Here is a 16,210-nt window from a genome sequence, read left to right as displayed (position 1 = left end):
TGGGCCGTGTACCTGGTACCTTACCTGACGGGTCGGGCCCGGGCTGCATACGTGGCTATGGATATCCTGGAGGCCATGGACTACAGCAAAGTGAGAGAAGCCATTCTCTCAAAATATGAGATCAGCGAAGAGGTCTACAGGCAGCAGTTCCGTGATCCTGACGTCCGACCAGGAGAGACGCCGAAAGAGCTGTACAACCGCCTGAAGGACTTCTATAGGAAATGGATCCAGCCAGACAGAAAGACTGTTGAGGAGATCGGAGAGCTCTTCATCCTGGAGCAGTACCTGTGTTCCCTGGCTCCTGACGTGCGTGTGTGGGTGAAGGAGCATAACCCGACAACTGGCCAGCAGGCTGCGGAGCTGGTGGAAGCATTCCTGGCTGCACGCCCGGGTGCAAAGAAATTCTGCTTCCAAAGCTTCAGCCGATCACCAGCCAGGGGTAAGTCTGGGGGATTCGGTGTGGGAGTTGGTCCTAGGGGGTCTGGTCAGAGTAGGACGCCATACACACAGCCTCACACAACGCCTAGTTCACAGCCTAGACCACCATACCATTCACCCGCTAACTCCCAGCCTAGGCAGGCCCCAGCACACACAGCCACACAGAGCAGATTGAATGTGGTGTGTTACTACTGCAATCACCCAGGGCACATCAGCAGAGAGTGCCCCATCAGAAGGGCCAAAGAGATGCTAGGCATGTGTAGTGTACCTAGACCTGGTGGTACATCTAACGAGTGTGTGGGCATAGTTCAGACTGTCCCGGTTACTGTCAATGGTGAAGCGACTTGGGCTCTACTAGACACAGGCAGCACCCAGACCTTGGTTCAGCCCCATCTGATCGAGAAGTCAGAGAAGCTTGGGAAAAGACAGATCAGGGTGTGTTGTGTCAATGGGGATGAGCATGTATATCCTGTAGCAAAGATATGCCTTGTGGTTAGAGGGCATTCCTTTTGGCTAACTGCGGGGGTAGTTGAAGGGTTGAGCAAGCCAGTAGTATTGGGGCAGGATGTACCCATACTGCCTGAATTAGTGCAATCTACCAAGCCAGTTAGCATGGTAGCGACTCGAGCAGAAGTTAAGGCTAGAGGTAATGCTAATAAGTCACTGCTAGACGTGATGCCCTTTAGTCAGGTAGACATTAGTCCACCGGGGCATATTAAGGCACAAAAGAGCCGCCGACAGAGAAGGAGAGAGAAGCTGCATGGCACAGTGCAGAGAATGAGAGATCAGATGCCGGTTCCTGATGTGCCACAAGAAGCTTTGTGGGAGATTCCCAGTAATTTTGGTGAACTGCAGAAAGCAGGCGAGGTGTTAAAAGAGGCCTTCAGCAAAGACACAGAGATAGATGGCGAGAAGACTGGGGTGGCTGCAGCTTTATCAGGGGAGTACTACTTTATCCAGGAGGGCCTATTGTACCACCAACCCGAAAGGGGCCGCAGTGAGCAGTTGGTTGTCCCAACGGGTCTTAGAGAGAAGGTGTTAAACTTAGGCCATGATATCCCTTGGGCAGGGCATCTTGGCAATGTTAAGACTCTAGCGAGGATAGCTGCACGTTTCCATTGGCCAGGGTTGTACAGTGAGGTTCAAAGGTACTGTAAGTCCTGTCCCACCTTTCAGCTAACCAGTAGCCACAAAGTCAGACGTTCCCCTCTTCGTCCACTCCCAATCATGGGTGTCCCATTCCACCGAATCGCGATGGACATAGTTGGGCCATTAGAAAGAACACGATCAGGTCACAGATTCATCCTGGTCATTTGTGATTATGCTACTCGATACCCTGAAGCCTTTCCTCTGCGCAAAATCACAAGCGCTATCACACAAGCTTTACTGCAGCTGATATCTAGGGTAGGCATACCAGATGAGATCCTCACTGACAGAGAACTGCGTTCCTGTCCAAAACACTGAAACAGGTTTACAGTTTACTGGGGATAAGGGGAATAAGGACCACTCCCTACCACCCTCAGACTGACGGGCTGGTAGAGAGGTACAACAGAACTTTGAAGAGCATGCTGAAAAAGTTTGCAGCCAACGGCAAAGACTGGGACCAGTGGCTGCCATATCTCCTTTTTGCCTACAGGGAGGTGCCGCAGGTGTCCACAGGTTTCTCGCCCTTTGAACTTTTGTATGGGCGTCAAGTCAGGGGCCCTCTGGATCTTTCACATATGCCATATGGTGAATATCCATATGTCATTGATTCTTATTTATGGCTCAATGCAGTGTACAAGAGCTTGCTGTAAAATGCCCATAACCTATATGTATATATCATAAATATAAGAAAATAGTAATATATGTCACATAGTACAGACTGTGTAACCAAGGAAAGCTGAGTTTATACTCAATTTATATCAAGTTTGTCTGTGGTAAAGCCGTTGCTCCATGAAACATTTCTCCAATGAGGGAAAAATAGAGACTAACCTTTATCATATCATTATATCAGCGCTTCAGAGGACATTTCATACAAAGAATTCAAAAGAGAGGACCTGATAGACTATATGTCCAGGTGTGTGTTTTGTTGTGCTTATAGGAGTACATTGGGTGCATGGGAATTTGTGGGGTTGTATGTGTGTATATGTGAATGTATCTGTTGGAATGTGTGTGTTTGTCTGCGTGTGTATTTGTATGTGGAAGTGGGTGTGTGTGTATGTGGCAGGGTGTGTGTTTTTGTGTGTGTGTGTGTGTGTATGTGGAAGTGCGTGTGTCTATGCGAGAGTGTGTGTTTGTGTGTGTGTGTGTGTGTGTGTGTGTCTGTGTGTGTGTGTATGCATGTGCATGTGTATGCGTGTGACTCCTAGAGCTCTCCGCAGCTGACCCAACACTTTCCTTGTCATAGTCAATCATCATCAGAAAGACCAGTTCCTCACTCTCCCAAACACACACACACACACACACACACACACACACACACACACACACGCACACACATGTGAATGCACTCTTTCTAGTAATATGAGGTTCAGCTTTGCAGTCAACCGTACCTGTCTGCCTTTTTATGTCTCTCTCATTTTGAGGTAATGCATCACATGGAAACACACACACACACACACACACATGCACACACAAATCGGACAGTCACTGTACATTCAAAGGCAACCTTCGCTGCATTCGAGTCAATGTTATTTGTGAAGGCCTTTATCCCAGCTGTGGTCTCAAAGGGCTTGCAGTGGTCAGAACATGGCAAACACTATATTCTGGAAACCAGTGTATGAGGTCAATATTTAAAACATACCGCTATGTGCACGCATGCATGCACGCACACACACACACACACACACACACACACACACACACACACACACACACACACACACACACACACACACACACACACACACACACACACACACGTTTGCCTGTATGTATGGATGTGACTAAGTATGATGATGTATGTATGAATGAATGAAAATATGTATGTAGGTGAATGTATCTCTGTGCGCGTGCCCTGCATTGTAAACTAATACAGAAGCTGAATGTTTATGAACTTTATTTACGATGAATTTAACTTTATGAACACTTACACCATACTGTTGAGGTCGCTCTGGAACGGCTCATGCGAGTGCGTGCATACGTGTGTGTGTGTGTGTGTGTGTGTGTGTGTGTGTGTGTGTGTGTGTGTGTGTGTGTGTGTGTGTGTGTGTGTGTGTGTGTGTGTGTGTGTGTGTGTGTGTGTGTGTGTGTTACAGTGTGTGTGTGAGTCCAAACTACTGTCCAGATGACTGTCCTTCTGCCTTTTATTTAGCAGAGGCTTCTTTCCAAAGTGTCTGTATTGAGAGACATATCACAAAGTCATGGTCATACTGCCTACTGGAAGACATGTCCAGGTGGGAATCGAACCTAGAACCTTTTGGACAGGAGTTAAACACCCTAGGTACCCTGATGGGCCAAAAGGGTTTCCTTTAATGTATGCCTCCATTTCCCACAATCCTCTCCATTTGGGTTCCCTCTATTTTCTACCCACTGACTTCTTCCAAGGTTTTATCTACCAGATGGCTTCTTATTGCTATGTGCAGTCAGCAGGTAACTCTTCCTTAATAGTAAGACCCTTCCTTACCAAACTTTTTTCCCTTTCCTCATCCCCAGTAAACCGCAGGCCCACGCTCATAATCAACCAGAATGCATTTATTCACAATGCAAGGGGGACTTAACAAAGTTTGAATGGGCTAGGGCTAAACTTACACAACAATGTGAATGGATCTCAGGCAGCACAGATAACACAAATACGTGGACTGCCCCATGTAAATGAACAAACACAGAGAAACGACACGATTATCCAAAGAAATGGTATCCTGGCTGTTTATGAACTGGAAAGAAGACACACACACACACACACACGCACACACGCACGCATGCGCACACGCACGTACGTGTGCGCAAACACACACATGGCTTGGTATCTAAGAGGGACATGGAGAGGTATGTTCTTCACTACTGGTTTTAAGCTTCAACCCTTTTTCCAAATCACTATTAACTATAATTAACACTTAGAATTAGGATACAGTTCAGTGAATGTCGTTGAATCTCTATTCATGTATCTGGGCTTCAGGCACTCATTCCTAAGGGTACGACAAACAGCCAAACCAGAGAAGCTTTCACTGAGATGGACCAATTACTAAGGTAAAAGGTCTCCTTCAACGTGGACTACTTGGCCTCACTTGATGAGGCTTAACCCGTTTAGTCCCTAAACCAATGACCACCCTCCGTCTTATAGAACCAATCCATGCGCTCGGCCGTCCGTCACTGTCGGTGGACAGACTCCAGCTGGCCTACACGCTGAGCGCCGTTTCAGATACCGTTGTCTGCTAATTAAGGGGCAATGAATTAGATGAATTGGGTATAAAACATACCCCCCCCCACCCGCCGTTTACCGCAGCGCGCCCGTCCTCCTGGAGGCTGGAGATAGAAGTGCAGATCTCTGCACTTCTGCACAGACATCTCCCTCTCTGCCTGTCGACGAGAGCAGTGATGGAGTGGAGGCAGGAGGGAGCCCGGACAGCTGGTGGGATGTACTTTGTTTGCACAAGAAGACACCAGGGTCACGCTGGTCCCACCAACAGCTGCTCCGTTCTGTTAGCATCGGCAATTAAGAACCTTAACTTTGGTATAAAAGGGATAAATGTAAATATATGGTAAATATGACGTCGGAAAGGCATTTTCATGATCCCACGCACACACAAACAAACAAAGAAACGTGGGCAGTTTTTTTTTCCTGATGCATAATGTCTAAGGGGGATGAGCAGGTTTGTATATCTGTGTATTGTGTCGGGTGTGTGTGTCGGGTGTGTGTGTGTGTTCAAGTGTGTTCATTTGTGTGTGTGTGTGTGTGTGTGTGTGTGTGTGTGTGTACAAACACCTGCTTCTCTATGCCTCAATGTTCATAGCACACATTTGCAAACTGTTTCCCTCCAAACATGAAGCTAACAGCCTGCAATCCTGCAACACCTGCAGACAGACAGACAGACATGCGAGAGAGATGCAGTGGGAGTGTTAGAAGCCAAGATGGTAGCAAACTGGAGGATGAACAGATACTCAGGAGGCTGTTACCTGAGAGGATCCCCCCCCTCGCAAAGACACACACACACACACACACACACGCACTCTCAGAGACACAATGGCACATACATGCGCACACAGAAACCGCAATGTAGAACTGTGGTTTGTGAGTGGTGAGAGAGAGAGAGGGAGAGAGAGTAAGAAAGCGAGAGAGCCTTTGCCAGGCTGCCAACTTCACATGAGGCCAGATGATAATAATGTCTGAACTCCTGCTGTGATGCCAGCGTTTGTTTCTATTTCCCATTGTAGGCACTTGGCACTTGACACAAGAAGTGCATAATAGCATACAAGGGTGTCCCCAAGATATGCATTTTGGCGCGAAAGGAAGACACTGAAAAACAGTAGTTAGTCTGCGTTTCACTAAAATCTTGATTGCGAACAAGGCTAACTAAATTATTGAGGGAGAGAGTGAGTTATAAGTGGTGTTTGGGGCATCTATCTATGAATGGGAAGACCCACCTCTAAAGGATAACTAAAATCTAAACTAACTCTTTGTTGGTTACTCTTTCAAAGAAAATGCCAGTGAAATTATGCCTTTCCCTTTTGCAACAAGATCATCTTGCTGTTCATCCCTTTCTATCTTTAAATAAGGGCATTCCTACATCATAGACTTCTAAATTCTTCCCTAAGATACATCACTCAAAGTCACAGAGGTGTTCTGTCGCTTCGGTAAGCAAAACCGAAGGTGTCCTTGATTCATGTGTCGTACTTTCTCATAAAACATCTGGGTTACGGTGTCATACACAAAGAGGACGTAAACAAACCACTCCACATCCACACTTCTTTCCTCCAGCTGCTGCCTCACACTGACATCTGTCTCGCCAGTCACAACACAGACATTAACGATGACTTTGTTTCGAAACAATGACTAGAAGGAGAGACTTGTATGGTAAGATGAGGAGGCGAGCTGGAGGAATACACTGGCCTTTTCTTCTAAGGTGGTCTATCTAACTCACTGGCCACTTTAACTGTTCATGTTAAGCAAACTATATAATAATGAGAATATAAAATCAATCTAGTATTATTATTTCACTTACAGTAAATAATATAGCAAAAAATAGCAAAACTGGTAGTAATTGCAACACTATGCAACCGTTATTAATTAGCACAAATTATGCAATTTGAACAACAAACAAGTTGTGTAAAAGCATCAGGAAAGTGGGACAGTACGTACTGGTTTTGGGTAGATCTATGATGGTAAGGGACATCATGTAATGTACTGGTCCTCTGTCCTTAGGTCAGGGATATTAATATTCTGAGCAGTGCTCTGCTAAAGTGTGCTGTCGGCAGTGATTAACAAAATTATTCGTCAGCTATTAATTTCTGCAGAGGAAATATTAGATATTAGCTATGCCAGCGAGTGACTTTCACACAAAAGTGCACACAATGTTCAACATCCTTTCATTAGCTTGCTTGGTCTCATTGGTATTTGATGAGAAATTGTCACAGTAGTTAAATATGGAGGGAAGCCTCTATGAATGGATCCATAGTAGCCACAACATTCATGCACATACACACTATTTAACATTCATGCACATACACACAATATAACATGTATGCACATACACACTATATAAAATTCATGCACATACACACTGTATAACCTCCATGTACATAGACACTGAATAACATCCATGCACATACACACAATATAACATCCATGCACGTACACACTGTATAACCTCCATGTACATACACACTGTATAACATCCATGCACATACACATGGGATAGCATCCATGCAGATAGTCTCCATGACCTCAATGCAGATACAGAACAAAATTCCATCTACAAGAAAAGGCTCCAGTCCAACAATGTGAATGCCAGCCATGGCAGTGCAGGCGATACTCCTGCCTCCATCAACGCATTGCATGATTTCTGTGTTAGGGTGGCACTGAAACCCAAGAGGTAAAGTCCAGCACTCCAGACTTGGTAAACAGCTACCAAACAAGGGGAGGTCTACTTAAAAGGTATCTTAAAGGAGTGAACGCATCACCCGGTGTACCCTTAAGCATACACACTTATCGGTGAATCACCGTCGCTCCGGCTCCCTTTGTGAGGGGTTTGGAGCGTCATTTCCAATGGAACAGACTCTAATTAGCCCTGTGTGTCCCGTTAGCTTAGCACGCACCGTGCCACTGAACCGCCAAGAAATGTGACCCATGCAGCGCTTCAATGATGACCATGGGAGATTTTTAAATAAATAAATAAACGGATATCCACCGACAGAAGGGTGCTCAGGGGACAAGGGGGGGCACAGCCGGCGAATGATCAGTAATGCGATCAAATATGTAGCCTCTTTTCCTTTTTTTTTTTTGTCACCCCTCTCTTAGTGCCGGAGAGACAATGTGCGGCAGAACGGTTTAGTGGGCGTGCGAGCATCGCAGCAAGTGGCTGACTCCACTCATTTTCAAAGTTATCTTTGTTCGCTCAACTGATTTAATGTGCCTGACAGGACTGTGTGCATCTGTTCGCTTTGCACAGGCCTTTCCTGGAAAACCGCAGCGCGCGGAGCCGACTCGGGCGTTGAACTTGTCTCTTCGGTTGAATATTGCACGGGGGCCACGTGTGTGTGTCATTAGTATTGGGGATGTGAGCGTCGCTGCTCTGCCCCCGCCAAAGCCCTTGATACAGATGACTTACGGCAAGGGGAAAAGGGAAGGTAAAATAAAGTGAGAAACTCATAGGTGAGAGAATACAACTTAAGGCTTGGTGGTTGGGAAGGTTTACTTACTGTATAGTCAAACAGATTAACCCTGACGAGTCCAGAAAGGGGCAATTAGATCTACACTAGCTGCGTATGGTTTTTCAAATTGAACAAAATCCAGTCTAACTGTCTTGGTGTACCGCTATTGTGTGTTATTAACAATCTACAAACTACAATAGTTAGTAGTAATCGGAGAGTAAATGGATGAAAGCATACTGCACACTACAACAACACCTCATATGGAAGAGGGGTAGAAGTGTGATGTGATTTCATTGTTTACATTTCCACAGTCTCTTTCACAACTGTTCACCAGGTCCCCTGTGGGGCAGAGAGTATGGTTAAATGAACACATCTTCAAAAATGCAAACGTCCGACAGACTCCTACCATTCCCTGCGCGGCTCTTGGATTTTATGTGTGCGGAGAGAAGAGGAGATGGGCTGCAAACTGGTAAAGACACAAATATAGATGGTTGCGACTTAACCTTAAAGCTTGGGTAGGCAATTTGGGGAAACCAGCCAGAGTATGATAGATTTGAAAGTATCCAACCGAAAAAAAATCCTCTGCAGAAATAGGTCTGCCTAGCCTTGGGGAATGATTACATAATAATAAGAATAATTGCATTGACTCCAGGATCAATAAAGTAATCTGCAGCTACATCTGTATCTGTAAAACTCGGGTCATGTGCAATGAGCGTGCATGCAGAGTGCGCGCATGTAGCCGGAGAGGTGGGAAGACGGACAGGTAAGCCATTCAATCATCTCAACCGATTCAAATTAAATGATTAGACGGGCTTATCACAGGCGTTCAACAGCCAGAGACACCAGAATTCTTTATTTCTATATAGTGCGAGAATCATGACGCAAAGAGAATTTCAACAAATATAACAAAATATTTTTCTAGAAACAATGGCCCACCGGTAGACTTGAGCCCTATGATAGTGCGAAGCAGCCTAGCTGTGCACCAGACCAAGCAGTAGTAGTCGTAGTAGTAGTTGAAGTGGTAGTAGTAGCAGTATTCAGTGCACGTAGCAGGCAGATCATGTCATTACAGTATGCAGACCATGTACTAGGTAGGGCGCAGACAGTAGAGTAGAATGCAGACCAGGTAGTTTTAAGAAGTAGTAGTATTCGTACTGTGTACCGCCACGTAGTACCACCCAAATATAAATAACGACAACCGGATTCAATTAAAAAAAGAAAAGAAAATATGATTCTGAACTGTCGGAAGTTTAGATGAGATGAGAAGACAATTTTCTTTTGAAAGGTTGAGTCGTGAGGTGAAAACGAGGGGCGGGGCAGGTACCGACTGGGGAACTGACGAGACAAGCTCCGTCTCAACAGTCTGTCCTGGAGTGCATAGGAGCGCTGACACAAAAAGCTCTAGCCCCTTAGCCTAGACCTGGGAATGAACTGTATATCCATGTCTGGGGATCTGAGACCGCGGCCTGGCTTACCGAGGGATAAAGAGGTGGCTGCAGCATGGACGTTTTTCCGGGCGCTGACTCCGTCTGTGACCTTTGGTTACCGGGAACGTGTTAATTCCTGGTTTCATGGCTTCGGCTTCGGATTACACGGGGCGATGGATATGTGGGGTTGAGACGGACACTATTCGTGGCTGATAAAAAAACCACACATCATCACCCATCTGCTGCTGTTGAGTGGCGATGGAGGGACACTGCACATGGCGAGAGCCAATTAAAAGGCACTCTGTGGCGGCTGAGGGAATATCAAGCAATTAATTAGTGCAGGTGTCTGAGATGGCCCTCAGGCCCAACACAACAAGATAATTATTACTATTAGTGTTTTTTTCTGATAATTATGTCATCCCTCCTCCATGTGATTATTGTTATTAGTCTCAATCAGATCATTGTCATCGTTAAGGCTAAGGAAATAAAACGAAGGGCAACCTGGCTTGCGAGCTGATACCACTACTACCCCTGGAAGCGTTGGGTCAAGGTAAACCCTCCTGTGTGTTTGGCAGACCAATAAAGCACAAATTACACAGAAACAGTCTGTGGCGCTGGTGAGCGTGTCTCAAGACTTCAGGGGTCTTGAGCCTGTGCCCTTTTCCTCCCACACGAGGCAATTTTGTTGACAATATGTTTTTAAGCACCTGTCCGCCCAGATGAACTGGGGTCCACCAAAGAATAAAACCCTGAGAAAAAAATACATTGTGACCTCCGCCAGTTCTTTCATTCTTCAACATGGTACTCAATTCGAGCAATGAGAGCAGGAAACACATAAAGACTGGCATAATTCATGGGGAATTTTTGTTTCGTAAAAGGAAATAATAAATAAAAGCGCTGTTGTATTTACCCTGACACTATTGTCTGTGGAGCTAGCGGTAGACGGGCGGTGGGGGGGGTGCTAACCTTTGGTGCGCCAGACCCCCATTGTTGTCTAAAAAAGACATTAAAAACAGTCACAGAAGCGCATTGTTGCCATTGTCAGGGGAAATAATTAGCGTGCTGTACGGGGAGTCTTGACCTTTCTGGGAAACATCTTTGTTAAATGATGTTCAGGGGAGATCTTGCTATATTGGAAGGTGTGGTTTGTTTGCTCCCTCTCCCTCGCTGTCCCTTTGCAAAGATCTGTCAGGCGAATAATCTATAGGCAGGATTCTGCTGGCTGCAGGAACGTTTTCGTGGGCTGGTGACTTATTTCCATGTGTTTTTGGTTTATGAGTCTATAAAACCAGAAGCCAGAAGCGTCCTCCTGGAATACACACCTGACAGACACGTGTATGCAGACAGAGGAAAAACAATGTTGTGTTTCCCCGCTGGGGGATTTCAGCAATAAAGAAATATCTACATCTCGTCTTATCTTTTAAGAACTCCCAACCGTACCAGTGAGTATTCTAAGTGTATACAGTACTTAGTTGTGCAATGGCATGAACTAATGAAGGAACTAATGAAAAAGGAAGGCAGGCATACAGCTGAAATCAATGCAGACCAACTGTGACGATATGACTCCTCCAAACAGCAGCCGCTAGGCCAGCTGTCTTTCAATTGAGCCACATGGATGGGAACTGATCATTTCCAAATAAACACTGTAACATAATGATAATGGTAATGTTGCCAATATTTCAGGTACTGTAACAACATGTGGTGGGGAAGTGGGTCGATATGGCGTTGTAATAAGTTGCCCACAATCATTTGTATGCGTTTGTATGTGTTACAGATGTTAGTACCCAGGGCTAGAATTTAGTTTAAAAAAAAAAGGCCTTTAAATATGCTGCGCCTTCTGCCTGGAACACTGTACAACAGCACCTGAACTTGTCAGAGCTGGTTACCTTAGGAGAATTCAAAGTTATGTTGAAGAACAGAGAAGATAGTTCTCTTGCTCAATGTAATTGTTTGTAAAGTTATATTATATTTTTAACAGCCAGGTTTATTAATTTTATCTGAACTGTACTCATTTTAAATTTTCATACATAGTCTTGTCCCTAATCTTGTATTGTATATTCACTGATGTTGAATGTGGTTTATGAGAATTGTATGTGACTGTTGTTCTTATTTTATCACAGTGCTGCCTTCTTGGCCAGGTCATTCTTGTAAAAGAGATTTTTAATCTCAATGAATTTTCTTACCTGGTTAAATAAAGGATTGATTGTGTGTGTGTGTGTGTGTGTCTGTTTGGTTAAGGGTTGTGTTTATATTCCAGGGCCTGTGTCAACCTGTGTCTGCATGTGGCTGGTCTTCCTCTCTCGCTCGCTCCCTTTCTGCAGACAGCAGAAAACAATCCTGCGTTATCAGATCAGTTTAATAAAGCATCACTGGAGTCCATCTGTCTTACTACTGTCTTCACACCAAGTGACGCACACACATGCACACACACACACACACACACACACACACACACACACACACACACACACACACACAGCCTCTCTCTCTCTCTCTCTCTCTCTCACATACACACAAACACACCATCTCCCTCTCTCTCCCTCCCTCACACACACACACACACACACTGCCTCTCCCTCAAATGTGTGCACACAGACACCCGCACGCACACCGCACACACAAACACACATTATCTCCCTCACACGCACGCCCACACACACACTAAACCTCTCTCGCTCGTCTATTTCCCCCCCCCCCCCCCCCCCCCCCCACACACACACACCTGCAGAGACAAACACAAATAATACAGAAATAAACAGTACACACAGAAAAACCTGTCTGACATTTGGCTCCATACAAGAACAGATGTAAGTTGTGTAATGTATTTTTTGGGCAAAATGTTACCCCATGTCATTTGTTTATCGTTTACCCATTTGACTGAGTGTTTATCATCGTCATCATCATCATTTATAGAAACCACAAAGGGTGGCAGGTAGTGTCCACAGGGGAGCCAGGATTGGTAGCTGAATGCTAAATGTGTTCCTGAGAAATAGGTCTGAAAGCCCTCGACCTGAAGGTTGAAAATAAGAAACGTACAACTGAGCAAATATTGTATAAAAACCTTTATTCTCAAATAATGTTTTCAAAATAGCTGATAGATAAAGTGTGACAGAGTCTCTTTAACAGCAAGTTTAAAGGCTGCATTCATATACAATATCTGACGTAGGCCCCCTCCCCACATGTATAGATATGAGTTTAGAAATAAAATAATCCTGTTTGGTATCTCATTGAAAATGCTATCCTCATCGATAATTTACCAGCCATTGGATTATATTTTCCTGGGGCAAATGATAAAAAAAATAAACCTTTGAGATACAGTTCTTGAGCTGTACAGCAGTTAAGTTAAAAAAAACTAGGAACAAAAACTATTTTCTAATTTCATAACCCCACTCTGTTACTTAGAGAATGTCACAGAACCGGTTTCAGTTTGTTTTAAAGGCTACAGAGGAATCCGATTTTGGAGTAGAATCATCTAGAATCCTTTGTGCCCTTGTAAAGACAACCAATTTACCGTGCTATACTCCCAGAAGACAAACATTCAGCTCTGCAATGTTCTCACACAGGAGCAGTCTTTAAAAAGATGTTTCATCTCCAACACATTGCAACGGACAAAAATAAAATGTTCCCAAGTAGTATTTGGGGAATGTTAGAAAAGAATGTTAGAAACAATAAATAAAACGAACAATTTCAAACATTTCAATTCCTGTCCAGACATGAGGAAGAAACAAAGCATGAAACGTTCATGGAAATTCATACAGAAATCTCAGTGTGCAATATATATCGAGCACATATCTCAACAGAAAACTAACTTGGGGATTTATTGTGCTGTAAATGACGCATCGCTTTTAAGGACTGGAGTGGTTTTACATGTTTAACTCTACATTGCTAGCTTGATGGGTTTCTCAGTGTGAAACCTCCAGCAGGAAGAGTCCTCCTGTTTCCTGTGGAAAGGCAGCCATGTTGGACAGAGAACTCATAAGACAGAAGTCGATATTTGATACTCAGATTAAACCATATATTTTTACATTGTGTGTAATAGTAAAAACATTGATTTTTTTTTCTCATGTTCAAGAACATTTTGTCTTACCTACATCATTTATCATAAAAAGTACAGCATGTTTAATAAGTTGTTTCTCTTTTCTTTTTTTTTTACAAACTCCCATAAAAAATAGATTTCTGTACAAAAACGTGTTTATTCTTTTGTACCTACTTCAAGTTCAGCAGCACATGATGCAATGTGACATTGATGAAGGTGCGAATGACAACCGCAGTGAGGATGAACCTTTCAAAGAATAATGGCCATTCAATCCATGGAGGTGTCCGTCAGGATTGTGTTATTGTCCTATTTTTATGGAAACAGATCATGCTAGTGGGGCACACTGCATTTGTGTGTGTGTGCATATGACACTACGATGATGTGCTGAAAGGTATTCCCATTCGGATCAACATTGCATTGCTCATTTTCAAGGGCTGTGGTCAACTCATAATTCTCCATGAACCAGGAAGTGGGACTTCTTTCCTACATCCTGAGGCAAAGTTCAAGCTAGCTGACCGAACTGTAACCGTAAAAGAATATAGGCTTGGGTTACAAATACGATTGGGTTGTGACTGTCTCAAGATTCAAGGTATTCTAAACACACACACACACGCACACCGACACACCCACAGGCACACACACACACACAGACACACACTATGTTAATATGTTATAATATAAATGATATCTACATGAATCTGCATTTCTGTTAAACTCAAAATATAATATATCTGATAAGACTCTTGAGCTAGACATACTTAGAACATTTTTTTATTTGGCAGGGACACTTACATAGTAGTCTTTACATAGTAATATTTCATATATCTTTCTATAATTATATAAATAAATATGTATATTCCTTATCTCCAATTCAAATATTCATATTTTCATTATTGTTAGTGTTCTGTGAAGTAAGACACTAATATAATCTATATTTTTCTAGTATGTGTAAAATAGTGTGTATATTTCAGAGAAAAATACATGGATATTTAAATCTCAAGTGAAAAGGTGAGCCATGCTTTCAAACTGACCATTCTGTTCAAACTGTGCATTGTGGTTGGGCAGAAATGTCCATTACTCATAACATGGCAAATGTTAAAACCTTTTACTTCACCGCAAAGTCTTTGGTTTGCGATATGAAAAGGGCGTCTTGTGAATCTCCTCTTTTTAAAGGGGCTTTTCTTTGCCATAGGAACACACCTCATTGTATGTGTGTGGATTAACACGTATAGCAGTAGTTTTAAAACACTAGACACTAGAGGCTAGGGATATGATCACATGGTACGCCAAGGCAGATCGTTAGGGCTTCTGTTCTACCCCTAATTTCAACTGTGACCATTATATAACATTTGACTAAAGAGGATTTCATAATATGATTTCTTGGGCCACATCAAAGTGCAAAGTCATTAAGGGGTATTTCAAGATATCACTTATCAATGTTTGCATCAGCAGTGATACATATCGTGTATAATTTGAACACTAGTTTTATTAATTTGCAACCCTGGTCAATAACTATATGTTATATATTAATTTTCGGATATGTGATCTGATGACGTGGTTTCCTGAAAGTTATATTCTTTATGTGAAACAGGTTAAATTGTGATCATCATTTACCACAGTGAGCAGGCTTAATTATGCAATGACTAAACAGTCTAATCAATCTTTTACTTTTTCTTTTTATTATCCGGAAGTTGGAGGTGGTGTGATTAAATATAGATAACAATTCTCCATTCAGGGAACTGACACGCCAAATACAGACTGTATGCCTACACTCTGTGTTTTGCATCTATATTTTCAACCATTATCAGGAAATGTATTGCACTGAACTCAAAACTAAGTGTAAATAATTAAATACTACCTAGATAGACTTTGTTGTCGATGGAATAATCTTGTAAAATTGTATACATTTGTAATGTGAAGTGCATATTTGGGTATAGTTTTTGTAAGAAATCCATAATCTAATCCTGGAGAAAATTGAATACAGACCTTTAGTTGAGCAATCTCGCAATGAATTATTGATTACTAGTTACTAATATGTATGCATGTGGATGTATGTTAAAGGATCTATGGATATGTATGTTTGCAAGTCTAGTGTGTGGATGGGTAAATAAAGTATGTCATGAAGGGATGCATTGAAATGAATAGCCAAAATATGTAGAAAATGCAGTGGATAAATAATTTAGTGATGGAAAATCATGTGGGCAAAAAGTGAACACCTGAAGTGTTAAATTGTTGTGGGAATGGACCAGAATGTGAATAGGAGAGGAGGAATGGTGCAAACACAGTAAGTTATCAAGACCAAGTGCAGCATCTTTTGAGAGAAAAAATAACAAAGATAAACAATAAAAAAAGTAACACTGCCAAAAATAACAAGCTTTGCATGTGACTGCAAGGGGGTTGAGTTCTACTAAATTCCTCATCACACAAAGTCACAGAGTTTGGTTTCTGAGATCACATCTGAGATCACGATCACAAATACCAAGACAACGGGGTATGTCTGAAATTAAAGTATTAGGCA

The sequence above is a fragment of the Micromesistius poutassou genome (genome assembly GCF_964030765.1).
Source record: "Micromesistius poutassou genome assembly, chromosome: 12".
In the NCBI taxonomy this organism is placed as follows: domain Eukaryota; kingdom Metazoa; phylum Chordata; class Actinopteri; order Gadiformes; family Gadidae; genus Micromesistius; species Micromesistius poutassou.
This window is presented reverse-complemented; position numbering follows the sequence as displayed.